Below are 14,533 nucleotides of genomic sequence, written 5' to 3' on the forward strand. Positions count from 1 at the left end.
AGGTAACTATCAAATCATCCTAAATGCCCCAGAAATTGACCTGAAGACTGGCAGAACAAATGCCACAACTAACAGTAGAAAAGAGGCCACATTGAAGAAAGTAGGAAGTGCAGAGGTACAGCTTGGGAGAGAAACAAGATGGTGCCTACTTCAGTGGGGAGGGAGCCATAATCTCAGAGAAAAGGTGAGAAATCTTTAAAACCTGGAGTTTTAAAGATTAGTGGGCTTGGCTGGGATAGAGCCTGTAGGGTACTGTGCTGCTCTGGGAAAGAAGGCAAACAACCCGCAGATATATAACGTGGACACAGTGATCTAAATGGTGCCTGGTGCATGCAGTGAAGAGGTCATTTGCTGATATCAGCATATCCCAGGAGGTGGCATTCACAGAGAGACCCCTTCAGGAACAAAGGAACTGGCTAGCACCATTTCCCTCCCCCACCCCTCAGCATAAGCACAGCTCCATCTACAGGAACCAGTGAGCACACTTGACACTGACTACCCACACCAAGCCCTGCTCCTTCCCTCCTTGCACTCTGGTGGAATTGTCTCTCCCAGTCACCCTTGTCTTAGTTCCAGTGCAGTGGCCTCCTCGAAAAAAGCAGCCCAAACCCCTGCTCACACCATGTCTTCTGATGCAGGAGTTTTGCAGAGCCTTGGTTCCAGCAGTGGTGGCAACAGATCTCATTTCACAAACAGACCAGAGCATACCTAGTTAAACATGCTGCATTCAGGCCAGGGACCAAACACTGCCCACAACAGGCAAAGAAAGCCTCTGCAGATGACTGGCCTGAAGGATAAAGCAGACAGAACAAAACAGCAGAGCATATGTGACACACATCGAAGACACTCCCAGATGTTTAAGACCCTGGGAACAGGGGACACTACATGGCAGGACACTACAGGAACTCTTCTTCATAAGGCCATCACCCTCAAGAACAAGAGACTTTCCTAAAACACAGGAATAGGCACCGAGACTTAGTCAAAATGAGAAGACAGAGAAATGTATCCCCAAATGAAAGAACAGGATAAAGTTATAGCCAGAGATCTAAGCAAAACAGATATAAGTAACATTCCTGATAGGAAATTTAAAGTAATGATCATATGGATACTCAATGGACTTGAGAAAAGAGTAGAAGACATGAGTGAGACCCTTAACACAGAGATGAAGAATAACAGCAAAGATAAAGGGCTCAATAAACAAAATGAGAAACAAATTTAATGGAATGTACAGCAGGCTGGAAGAAGCAGTGGAACAAATTAATAACCTAGAAGACAGAGTAATGGAAAGTAATCAAGCTGAACAAAAGAGAGAAAAAATGAATTATGCGAAATGAGAATAGACTTGAGAAACTCAGTGACTCTATCAAACATAATAACATTCATATTATAGGAGTCCTGAAAAAAAGAAGAGAAATGGGAACAGAAAATTTATTTGAAGAGGTAATAGCCGAAAACTTCCCTAATCTAGTGACGGAAACAGATATTCAGATCCAGGAGGCTGAGAACTCCCATCAAAACCAGCAATGGCAAATCCACACCAAGACATATTGTAATCAAATTTGAAAAAAAAAAGTGATAAAGAAAATATCTTACACAGGAATAAATAGGAATAAATGATATAGAAACTAAACAAATAATATAACAGATCAGTGAAACAAGGAGCTGATTTTGTGAAAACAAATAATAAAATTTATAAGCCTCTATCCAAATTTATCAAGAAAAAAAGAGAGGACTCAAAATCACAAATAAGAGAGAAGAAATAACACCACAGAAATGGAAACAATTAGAAGATAATATTATGAAAAAATATATGCCAAAAAATTGGACAACCTACAAGAAATGGATAAATTCCTAGAAACATATAAACTACCAAAACTGAAACATGAAGAAATAGAAAATTTGAACAGACCAATAACCAGCAAACACATTAAATCAGTAATCAAAAAACTCCCAACAAGCAAAAGTCTAGGACAGATGGCTTCACAAGTTATTTCTAACAAACATTTAAAGAAGAGTTAATACCTATTCTGAAACTATTCCAAAAAATAGAAAAGGAAAGAAAACTTCTAAATTCATTTTATGAGCTAGCTTATACCAAAACCAGATAAAGACACCACTAAAAAAGAGAACTACAAGCCAATATCTCTGATGAATACAGATGCAAAAATCATCAATAAAATACTATCAAACCTAATCCAACAATACATTCACACACACACACATTCACTACAATCAAGTGGGATTTACTACTAGGTTGCAAAGGTGATTCAATATTCACTAATCAAAGTGATACATCACATGAATAAGAGAATGGTTAAGAACCATATGATCATTTCAATAGATGCAGAAAAGCATTTGACAAAGTACAACATCCATTCATGATAAAAACCTTCAGGAAAGTAAGTGTAGAAGGAACATATCTCAACAGGATAAAGTCCATATATGAAAAACTCAGAGCTAACTTCATCCTTGATGGGGAAAAACAGCTTTTTCTAAGGTTAGGAAGAAAACAAGGATGTGCACTCTCACCATTTTTCAACATAGTACATGTGGGTCCTAGCCACAGCAATCAGACAACAGAAAGAAATAAAAGGCATCCAAGTCAGCAAGGAAGAAGTCAAACTTTCACTACTTACAGATGACATGATATTCTGTAGCAAACTCGAAAGACTCCACCAAAACTCTGCTAGAACTGATCAAAAAATTCAGTAAAGTCACAGGATACAAAATCATTTTACAGAAATCTCTTGCAATTCTATACATCAATAATGAAGCAGTAGAAATAGAAATAAAGAAAACAATACCATTTACAGTTGAACCTAAAATGATAAGATACCTAAGAATAAACCTAACCAAAGAGGATGAAAGACCTATACTTCGAAAACTATAAAACACTGATGAAAGAAATTGAAGGCAACACAAAGAAATGGAAAGACATTCCATGCTCATGGATTAGAAAAACAATTGTTGAAATGTCTATGCTATCCAAAGCAATCTACGGATTTGATACAATCATTATCAAAATACCAACAGCATTTTTCACAGAACTAGAACAGATAATCCCAAAATTTCTACAGAACCACAAAAGACGCTGAATAGCCAAAGTAATCTTGAACAAAAAAGGGCAAAGCTGAAGGCATCACAATTCCGGACTTCAAGTTATATTATAAAGCTGTAGTAATCAAACAGTATGGTACTGAAACAAAAACAGACACAAAGATCAATAAAACAGAATAGAAAACCCAGAAATAAACCCAAAATTATATAGTTAACTAATCTTTGACAGAGCAGGAAAGAATATCCAATGGGAAAAAGATGGTCTCTCTGACAAATGATGTTGGGAAAACTGGACAGCTACATACAAAGAAAAAAACTGGACCATTTTCTTACACCATACACAAAAATAAACTTAAAAAGGTTTAAGACCCAAATGTAAGACCTGAATCCATAAAAATCCTAAAACAGAGGCAGTAACTTCTTTAACATCAATCATAGCAACATTTCTAAATATGTCTCCTAGGGCAAGGGAAACAAAAGCAAAAATAAACTGTTGGGATTACATCAAAATAAAAAGCTTCTGCATAGTGAAAGAAATAATCAACAAAACTAAAAGGTAGAATGGGAGAAGATATTTGCAAATGGCATATCTTACAAAGGGTTAATATCTAAAATATATAAAATACATATCAAACTCAACACCCCAAAACAAATAATACAATTAAAAATGGGCAGAAGATATGAACAGACATTTCTCCCAAAGAACACATACAGATGCAACAGACACATGAAAAGATGCTCAACATCATTCATCACAGGAAATGCAAATCGAAACCATGATGAGCTGTCACCTCACACCTATTGGAATGGTTAAAATCAGGAACACAAGAAAAAACAGGTGTTGGTGAGGATGTGAAGAAAAGGAAACCCTCTGGCACTGTTGGTGGAAAGGCAAACTGGTGCAACCACTCTGGAAAACAGTATGGAGGATCCTCAAAAAGGTAAAAATAGAACTACTCTATGATCCAGTAACTGCACTACCGAGTATTCACTCAAAGAATACAAGAACGCTAAATCAAAGGGATACATGCACCCTTATTTTTATAGCAGCATTATTTACAATAGCCAAATTATGGAAGCAGCCCAAGTGTCCACTGACTGATAACCGGATAAAGAAGAGGTGGTTTATAAACACAATGGAATATTATCCACCCATAAAAAATGAAATCTTGCATTTGCAATGACATGGATGGCGCTAAAGAGTATAATGCTAAGTGAAATAAGTCAGTCAGAGAAAGACAAATACCATATGATTTCATTCATATATGGCATTTAAGAAACAAATGAGCAAAAGAGAAAAAAAGCACGCGCGCGTGCGAGAGAGAGAGAGAGAGAGAGAAATCAAGAAACAGCCTCTTAACTAGAGAACAAACTGATGGTTACCAGAGAGGAGGTGGGGAGGGCAATAGGTGAAATAGATGATGGGGATTAAAAAGTGCACTTGCTGTGATGAGCACCGAATGATGTATGGAAGTGTTGAATCACTATATTGTACACCTGAAACTAATATAACACTGTATTTGAACTAACTGGATTAAAATAAAAACTTAAAAAAAAAACAAAGAAAAATGAAATAAAATTTAAAAATAAATGTATTTTTCTTTTTTTAAATGTTTATTTTTTAGAGAGATAGAGGGAAAGAGTGAGGCAGAGAGAGACAGAGACAGAGAATCCCAAGCAGGCCCCACGCTGTCAGCACAGATCTCAATATGGGGCTTGAACTCACTATGAGATTACGACCTGAGCAGAAATCAAGAGTCAGACACTTAACCAACTGAGCTACACAGGAACCCCTAGATATGTATTTTTCTAAGAAATAAAAAAGTGAAGAAAAGAAAAGAAGAGAAGAAAAGAGAAAAGAAGTGAGGCTTCAACAACAGGACATCTGTGCCATAAAAAATAAACCTCCTATTCACTCACATCATACCCCAAAATTACCTTGAAATAAACCATTGAACCAAAGGTAAAAGTTAAAATTATATAATTTCAAGGAAAAAATGTGAGAACATTTTTAAAGTGATAGATAACCCAAATTTTCTTAGATGGGATATCGGAAGCATGAAACAAAAAAAGAAAAATAATAATAATAAACTGAACTCTATTGAAATAAAAAATTATCCTTCTAAGGTCAGATGACTTAAATGCTTAAATGAAATAATAATTTATGCTTAAATGAAGTAAAAATACAAACCACAAATTAAGAGAGGATATGTATATGTATATGTGTGTGTGTATATGGTCTCTCTGACATATATATATACATGTATATATATATATATATATATATGTATATACGTGTGTGTGTATATATATATATGTGTGTGTGTATATATATATGTGTGTGTGTATATATATACACATATATATATACACACACACATATGACAAAGCAATTGTATGTAGAATGTATAAAGAACATTTACAACTGAATGAGTAATACAATTTTAAAATTTATTAAAAATTGAAGAGTAATTCTTTTTTTAAGTTTTTACTTTAATTCCAATTAGTTAACATACAGTGTGATAATAGTTTCAAGAATAATTCTTAAGATACATGAAATACCAATACACATCATTAGTTGGCAAAGTAAACTAAAACCTCAATGAGATGCAACTATACACATACAAATAGCTACCATGAAAAATGGTGGGATTAAGTGTTGTCAATTACGGGGAAAACTACATTGCTGGTGGGGAAATATAATGACACAACCATTTTACAAAAACAGGTGGGCAGTATCTCATAAAGGCAAAGGTACATTTACATATGACTCAGTAATTTCACTCCTTGGGATTTATCCAAGAGGAATGAAAACTTACATCTTCACAAAGACATATGAAAATGCTCACAGCAACTTTATTTATAATAGTTAAAAGCCGACAACTCAATTGTTGATTAGCGGGGAAATGGATGTTATAATATGCAGCACAATGGAATACTACCCAGCTCCAAAAAGGAACCAAGGAAACATACAACAACACTGTATGGAAGGAAGTCAGAAATGTTATGCTGAGGGAAAGGGCTAGATATAACAGAGTACATACTTCATGATTCCATTTATGTGAAATTCTAAAAAGTTCATAATAATGTATGTTGATACCACTAAGGGGCATGAGGGAACTTTTAAGGGTGATGGTATTGTTATGTATCTTGATCAGGAGAGTAGTTTCACAAGTGTATTCGTCTGTCAACTCCTTGGATTCCTCGCTGTGAATGGATACTGATTATTCTAAATTTGACAGAAAGAGACTAAAACTCTGCACCTTCATTTGTTACTACCTATTTCATATCTTGAATTAATACTTGGTAATAATTAATAAACTCACGTGTCAGGCATTTTTATAAATTCTTTACAGATAGGAATATTTAATAAAGCTGGTATAGAGTTTCATTGCTTGGGAGGACACCGAGTGATCTCCCAAGTATTCTTTCAGGTCATTACAATCCTCATCACAACACTGCAGTGTAGGCTAGGCAAGTGTATTTTCCCCGTCATTTTAAAAGTAAAACAACAACAACAATGACGACCTGAAACACATTGAGGTTAAGTAATTTATTAAGCAAAGCCACTCAACTACTAAGGAGTAGATTTGGAAATCTAATCCTGTCATCTTTCTGCTAATCATCCACAAATTTGTGCTGTTGAAGCGAGCACTGTGCTAATCATTCTAAATAATTCACAGGCAATTTGTTTGAACTGAATAAATTGTATATTTTTGAGTAATTCTCAAATTTGGAAATTGATGTTATTTTTTTTTTTTTTTTTTTGTCCTTGCAGTTTTGGAGGGAGAGGCTTGCATAGTTGACTCATCACTATTTAACTTTGTTCTCATTGTACTGAAGCTATTGTAAACAACTAGTCCATTTGAAACCCACATATGGAGAGAACACTCCCATGGACTGTGTTTATCTTGGGTGGTTAATGATCCTGAATCCAACATCTACCAAGGTTATAGCTCAAGGAGCCTTTCCAAGGCACTCATTCAAGAGATTTTTTTTTCATTCTCAGAAGCAAATTCTGTATGAAATCTTGCCTTCTGACTCATCTGCCAAGTCCAGCACATTGCATCTTGCCCCAAAGGCACCAGACAACGGAGCCAACCCATCAAATTCCTGCCATAAATTTAGTTTAAACTATGAGATTATTTCTCCTGGGAAGGATGTTTCATACCCCTCAAGCAACCCCCCTGATGTTTTAAATATTTTTCTCCTTATATGAGTGCTTATTATTTAAGACCAAGCAAAATATACTTCTGAACTAGATGTTTTATCATTGTGTTTTTGCCTTTGATTTAGATGATCTAGATGTGTGTGTGTGCTTGCATGTGTGTTTGAAGGAGAGACAGAATTGGAGGAAAGTGAAAGGGAGAGCCAGAGAGGGAGGGAAAAGGGGAGGAGGGAGGAAGAGGAAGAGTGGGGGGGACAAAGGTGGGAAAAGGGAGAAGGAGGGAGGAAGGAGAGAGAAGAGGATATTAAAAATATGTCTATTATCTAGATATTCAGTGGAGTGATTTTTGTGCCAAATAAGAATGTTTACAGAATGTTTCTTTTTCTTCTGAAACACTTTTGGGGGAGTCTAAAAAGTAATTTGCTTTAGGTATAATATATATCCTGACTATTAAGTACATGATTTATGGATTAGCTACATTTCCAATGTAGATACTTTTGATGGAATAAATAACTATAATGTGGTAGGCAGAAAATGTCCCCTGCTCCAATATGCCATGTCCTAATCCCTAGAATTTATGAATATGTTACTTTATGTGGCAAAAAGGACTTTGCAAATGTGATGAAATTAAGAATCATGAGAAGGAGAGATAATCCGAGATTATCTAGAAGGGCCCAAAGAAATCTCAGGGGTGGGTCCTTACGAGTTAAAAGGAAAGCAGAAGGTACAGAGGGAAATGTAAAGATGCTAAGCACTGTTGACTTTTGGTTTTTTGTCTGTTTGATTATTTTTTATTTTAATTCTAGTGTAGTTAACATATGGTGTTATATTAGTTTCAAGTGTACAACATAGCGATTCAGCTGGCTTTTGAATGCAGAAGAGGCCACCAGCCATGAGTGCAGGCCCCCTCTAGAAGCTAGACAATTCAAGGGAATAGATTATTTCCTAGAACCTTCAGAAATAATACACCTCTGGCAACACCTTGATTCTAACCTAGGGAAACCCATTTCACACTTTGGCACTCCAGAACTGTAAGATAGTAAATTTGTTTCCGTTTTAAGCAAACAAATTTGTTGTAGTTTGTTACAGCAGCCATAAGAAATAGACATAAGAATGATGTAGAAAGTACTCCCCCCTCCAGAAAAATGTAGCCTTTATTTACTCAAACATTTATTTACTTCTAGGAAATAAGAGCTTTCCTAATTTCAAGCAGCTATGAGAGAACTTCTCTGTTCTTCCACACTCATTTGCCAGAAGGTCAAACTGGAAGTCACATATATGTCTATGAATAGAAATTAAAAGGGAAACTCAGATGTTCCAGAAGATGAAATTCTGAACTGTGTTTAAATCTTTCCTAGAAATAGACATTGTCGGGTAGAAATATTCAGATGCTGCATAAATAAGCCTGTAAACATTGGGCAAGATTCATGGAACTAGCAAAAAAACAAAACAAACAAACAAAAAAAAACCCAAAACAAAACAAAACAGTGAACTGCTTTACCAAATATCACTACTGAGGAAATGTATAAAACATATCACAAAGTATAAAATCATATTTTAATATAAAATCATATTTTAATACAAATGCCAGATTTTAAATAAAGACCTTTAGATTTCCTCATGGTGAGTTTTATTGTTTCTTCTACAATATTCAGATGTCCAAGAAATTTCACAAGAGAACAAGTCAGCAAACTCATAAGAAGGCAGCAAATTCATCACAAGTCAATGGGGCTCTTGAAGGCAAAAAAAAAAAAAAAAAAGACAAGAAGCAAGTGTAAGATTATAAAATGTTAAAAATGAAATTCCATCACAATGTACTCTTTTCAAGCTCTACTGAAAATGTGACACAAATATCAGTGTTAATTACACTTTGTCATATGATTTGAGCTCACTTTAAGCTCATACACTAAAAGGAAGATTCACTGCGTGTACAAAATCTGTTGCATGCCTGACTTCCTTAAAACTACAGTTGAACATTTACAGTGCAAAAAAAAAAAAAAATCAGCAAAGCTCAACTACAGGAAAATGCAAGTTAGTAAGCTTTTGCTTGATGCTTCTGAGTAATAATGTAGAGTCATCAAACTGATACTTAGGAATGATAGACATTATCTTGATAATTTCATTTTAGTTTCAACGCCAAACATTGTGGACAGCATCCATGTTTCTGTTACTATTTTCTAATTTAAGTTAACCATGATGATCAATATTTAGGGTCAAGAGGTAACTGCCCCAATTCTATTTCAAGATCTGCCATGTGTCTTCCATTACCACAACCATATTTATGTCATTTACATTCTCTTTTAGAAGATTGTGGCTAAGGGTGCTTCTGCTTTTGTTTTCAATGCCTGGAGTTTTCAATATTTACCATTCATTGTTTTTTATCTGGTTGACTGCGGAAAAGAGTAGGGGAAAGAGTGTGACCAAAGAAGTGTGTATATATATATATATATATGCCCATCCACTTTTCCAACACTCCACCATTATCTGATATCACTTCATGTCTTTAAGATAATCTTTAACATCATTAGCAAAGTCAGTGAAGAGCCTCTGATCATATATAAAGATACCATTTAGGAAAACTTATTGATAAATGGATCATTCTTCCTAATGATGAAAACCATCCAGTTTTTCTACTAAATATTTTTTAATTAAATAAGTTCATCTATCCTTACAGGATTCAATACTTTCATATTAAAAAATTAATGGATTCCTGTTGAACACATTCAATACACCGGAACAAGGCTTCTGAAAAAAATCATAATTTTCATTAGTCATGCTCAGCACTGCATTTCTGTGAATTTGTATTTTTTTTCTAAATTCTTCAGAGTGAATTGGCTTTTCTTTCCTTCACTCTCTTTACCTCTATTATTCTTGTTTTATGTACGTGCCTATACTGTGAGTGTAAACATTCACTAAAGACTGTTGTTGGGCGTACCTGGGTGGCTCAGTTGATTAAGCATCGACTTGGGCTCAGATCATGATCTCATGGTTCCTGGGTTTGAATCCCACGTCGAGCTCTGTGCTGATAATTCAGAGCCTGGAGCCTGCTTTGGTTTCTGTGTCTTCCTCTCTCTCTGCCCCTCTCCTGCTCATTCTCTCTCTCTCTCTCTCTTCACTCTCACTCTTTCTCCCCCTCTTCATTCAAAAATGAATAAAAATTTTTAAAAATTATTTTAAAAAAAGACCTTTGTTGGCTTTTTAGCTGCTGCTTTTGTGGCACCAAATCTTTTATTGTCCTTTTCATCAAGGATATTCTTGGTGGTATCTTTGAAATGCCTAAAAGTGGATTTAACTGAACCTGAGATTTTTTTCAGATTTTCTTTCACAGCTGCCTTAGCCTGTTCAATTTCTTCTTTATGATGCCTCACAAAATCCTTGGTAGAATTCTTCATAGCATCAAATTTTTCCTTCACCAAACCCAAAATGTTTCCTTTGACTTATTTTTAGCCCTGTTGTTTCCTCTGCCCTCTTTCTTTTTTCCATCAGTTTCTTGTTTTACATTTCAATCTTTTGCCTCAATATAGAGTCTTTCCCACAAATCAGAATGTTGTTGTTCAAAGTTTAGCTTCTGCTCCAATTTGGTGAGTCCTTCCCACAAGATTTCTATTTCCTTTTTTTCACTCAATACATTGGGAGAGTCTGAGTTGCTATATGACTCACTAGAGTTTCACTGCTGATGTTCCGCCTTTAAAGCCATGGTTATTAGTTGTTCTCTCTCCATTTCCCTCCTTAGCATCTTTGCTTCTGTGAAAAGAGTCTCCCTTTGGTTAAGAAAGCTGTGTGTGTTTAGTTCTTTTTTCCAGATTCTGCTTAAGTTTCTGATTTTCCGTAACCAATTCAGTCCCTGTCCCTTTATCTTCCAATATACTAATCTGTTCTCTTAGTTTCCTTAACTCTTCCTTTAAGGAAGATAAGGCTTTTTCTTCCTTCTACAGAGATATTCTTAAATGTTGATTTTATGTATCAGGGTTCTTTTTCTGAGTGTCAAAAGACATCCTTCCTTCAGTAAGGGCCCAACATCTTGCAAGGTTTTCCTTCATTGACTTATAATCTATAAAAGATTCTTGTTCCTGTTTCCTATTGGGAAATATAATCCTTCATATCATTCAGTTCATCTTCATGTATCTTTCTGACTGTTGATGTTTCTGAAGCTGAAGTATGCCATAGAAATATCCAAATCCCATGCCGATTGCAATCACGAATCAAGTATAACACACTTATTGAGACCACTGTTGAACTGCCATTTACACAATTCCTTAGAGGGTTTGGTTTCTTGTTTGGCAAGTAGCTGCTCCTCAGATTCTGAACTAAGAAGACTCTTCTTCCTATCATGCCATCATCTAAAGTCAGGACTAGACTGATGACTGATTTCAATACTATTTGATTCGTCATCACTAGCCTGTGATGAAAACAAAGTTTCTGGATTACAGGATGTATCCTGGCTGCTAGAAAAAGAGCCCATGTTAAAGTCTTCTGGACTCTGTGCCTCTCCAACAATTATAGCTTCTTAATTTCCAATTTCTTCTAACTTAGGTGGCTTGCGGTTAACAATATCAGAATCATCACGGACAGCTCCAAAAGAGACATTGTCTTCAGATGACTTTTCTTCTTCTCTCTCAAGTGCTGACTTTGTTTCCTCCAAAGCTGGATCAGCAGTTTCTTCTTCCATTAACACTGTGCCATTTTAGCTACTCTTTCCCTCCTCTGATTGCAATACTTGTAGCTTCTCTTGCTCTAAAGATGTACATTCTGGAGCGAGTTCACAGCTGTCACTGGTTGTACCATGTTCAGCATTCACCATCTCTACATCAGACCCCTCATGATGGATGACAGTCCAACCATAAGATAAATCACTGTCACTGGAATTTTCAGACATTTTTCAGGTCTGAACGGACAGCACTACCTCCATCTTACTGAGGTAGATGCTACAGTGGTGGCGGTCATAGCCTGTAGAAAGTGCTTTGATATCTGTACTTCACACCCAGTTCTAAGCCCTCCATGTCTCTGTTTTGCAGTCTTCATGGCTTGGAACTCTAATTAGTGCAACATAGGATTGGCAGCATAAATTTTTAAGGTGACAACACTGAGTTATTTCCAGGAGGGCAGCGATCCCAGCATTAGAGAATATCACCCCTCCCGAAATGTCTGAAATTTGAGAATTTGAGACTATCTTCCACAAGTGCCCTTCTATAGTATCTAAACGCTCAGGGTCAATAAGTGTTCCCAGTAGAGAGTCAGTGCTTAGTAAGTACTTGTTGAATCAATAGTTAGAGAAAATGGCTGCCTATGAATAATTTGTACTAAATGGATTTGATGGATAAAATCACCTCCTCTACTAGGTGGTCAATGTCTGAGTATCACCTTGTATTTCTGTGAGGAGACGCAGAGTGCACTTTTGAAGAAATGAGAGTGTAATAAGATGCAATTTAAATCCATATGTTTTGGAGGTAAATAGTATAAATGTACTTACCAAACAAGCTTACTGTGAGGAATACATGATTCAGTACAAGCAATGTGCATAGAAACATACCAAATATGTATTGGACACAAAAAGAAGTTGTAGGTAAGCCCCATGAGTTGAAATGGAGTGTTTGAGACAGCAGTGAAAGGGATGTGATTTTATTTGAAGAAAGGCTCCTGAGATACTGAAGATAAACTTCCCTATTAAAACATTTGCCTAGAGCTAGCCCTGGGCATTAAAACAATTGACATTAACACTTTCCTAGTTTAGAGATATTTTTCTTCTTTACCATCTCTTCATACACACATTGGCCTTTGATGAATTTTCTCCATTTTAAAGTCACAGGCTCACAATATTGACCTCATTAGCAAGGGGCAAAGAAAAGCTGCATACTCAGTTGATAATAAAAATTACTGTGGCCTCTAATGATCAATTAATTGAAGTAATATCTGTGAAGTGCTTAAAACAAAGTAAGTAAGCAAAAAATAATGGCTGTTGTTAAATGGCTGCTTGTATATTACTTCAAGTCAGGGTAATGCTGCTCCCATTATTATATATAGGTTGCTATGACCACTGGACACAGCCACAGTTTGTAGACAGTTCAACTCCAAGAGGCATATTATTTATGAAATGACTGTTCACATTATATCTGTCTCTGAAAAAATTCCATTATCCCTTTTAATGTCCTTCTAACTCTATTATTTTTTTTAATTTTTAAATTTTCTTAATGTTTATTTATTTTTGAGAGACAGAGACAATGCGTGAGGAGGGGAAGGGGAAAGAGAGGGAGACACAGAATTAAGAGCAGGCTAGGCCCACAGCTCTCTCAGCACAGAGCTCACACGGGACTCGAACCCATGAATCATGAGATCATGATTTGAGCCAAAGTCAGACACTTAACTGACTAAGCCACCCAGGTGCCCCCTCTATTTTTTTTTAAATATTGATATATAAGGTAGATACAATAAAATTTACAAATTTCAGGCATTATTTTGATAGGTTCTGACAATTGTATACACCATGTAACTACCATTCAAAACAAGATACAGAAGTTTTCCATTATCCCAGAAAGTTCTTCATTCTCACTCTCAGACAGTAAGAACCTGCCCTATCACTACTTTGGTACCAAAGTGAACCGTTTTCTGATTTTCTTTACCTTAAAATAATTTTGTTTTTTCTTGGACTTCATATACATGGAATCATAGAATTGTATTCTTTTGTGTCTGGTTCCTTTGGTGGAATATAGCATTAGTGAGATTCATCCCAGTTGTGAGTGTATCAGTAATTTCTTACTTTTTATTGCTCGGTAGTATCCCATTGTGTGAATACAATAGGATTGCTTATCCATTTTTTCCTCATAGTAATTGGGTTTCTGCTGTAGGGTTATTATGACAACGTTGCTGTGCATATTCTTGTCAAAGATTTTATGTTGACATATGTTATCATTTTTTTTTCAGTAAGTACCTGATTCAAGATGGATAGTAGGCTTAAATGCAAAGCTAAAACTATAAATAATCTAAAAGAAATGATAGGTGGATATCTTCAAGCCATTCAGGGAAGCAAAGATTTCTTAGATAGATGCATAAAGCACCAACCAGAAAAGAACAAAATAGATAAATTGGACTTTATCTAAAGAAAATATCCGCTGTACATGAAAATGTTATTTAAAAAAAATGAATAGGCAAGCCAAGGAGTAGGAATAAGATATTTTACTTTTTATTTTTAATGTTTATTTATTTTTGAGAGAGAGATATAGAGTTCAGGCAGGGGAGGGGCAGAGAGAGACAGAGAGACAAAATCTGAAGCAGGCTCTAGGCTCTGAGCTGTCAACACAGAGCCCAATGTGG

The 14,533-nt window shown here is 35.7% G+C and overlaps 1 pseudogene; it reads right to left on the minus strand.

Moving 5' to 3' along the window:
• Positions 1-9,425: 9,425 nt before the first annotated feature.
• On the minus strand, positions 9,426-12,111 carry LOC125923989 (cell cycle progression protein 1-like; annotated as a pseudogene).
• Between the last annotated feature and the right edge of the window lie 2,422 nt (positions 12,112-14,533).

The sequence above is a fragment of the Panthera uncia genome, chromosome B1 (genome assembly GCF_023721935.1).
Source record: "Panthera uncia isolate 11264 chromosome B1, Puncia_PCG_1.0, whole genome shotgun sequence".
NCBI classification, from domain to species: Eukaryota; Metazoa; Chordata; class Mammalia; order Carnivora; family Felidae; genus Panthera; species Panthera uncia.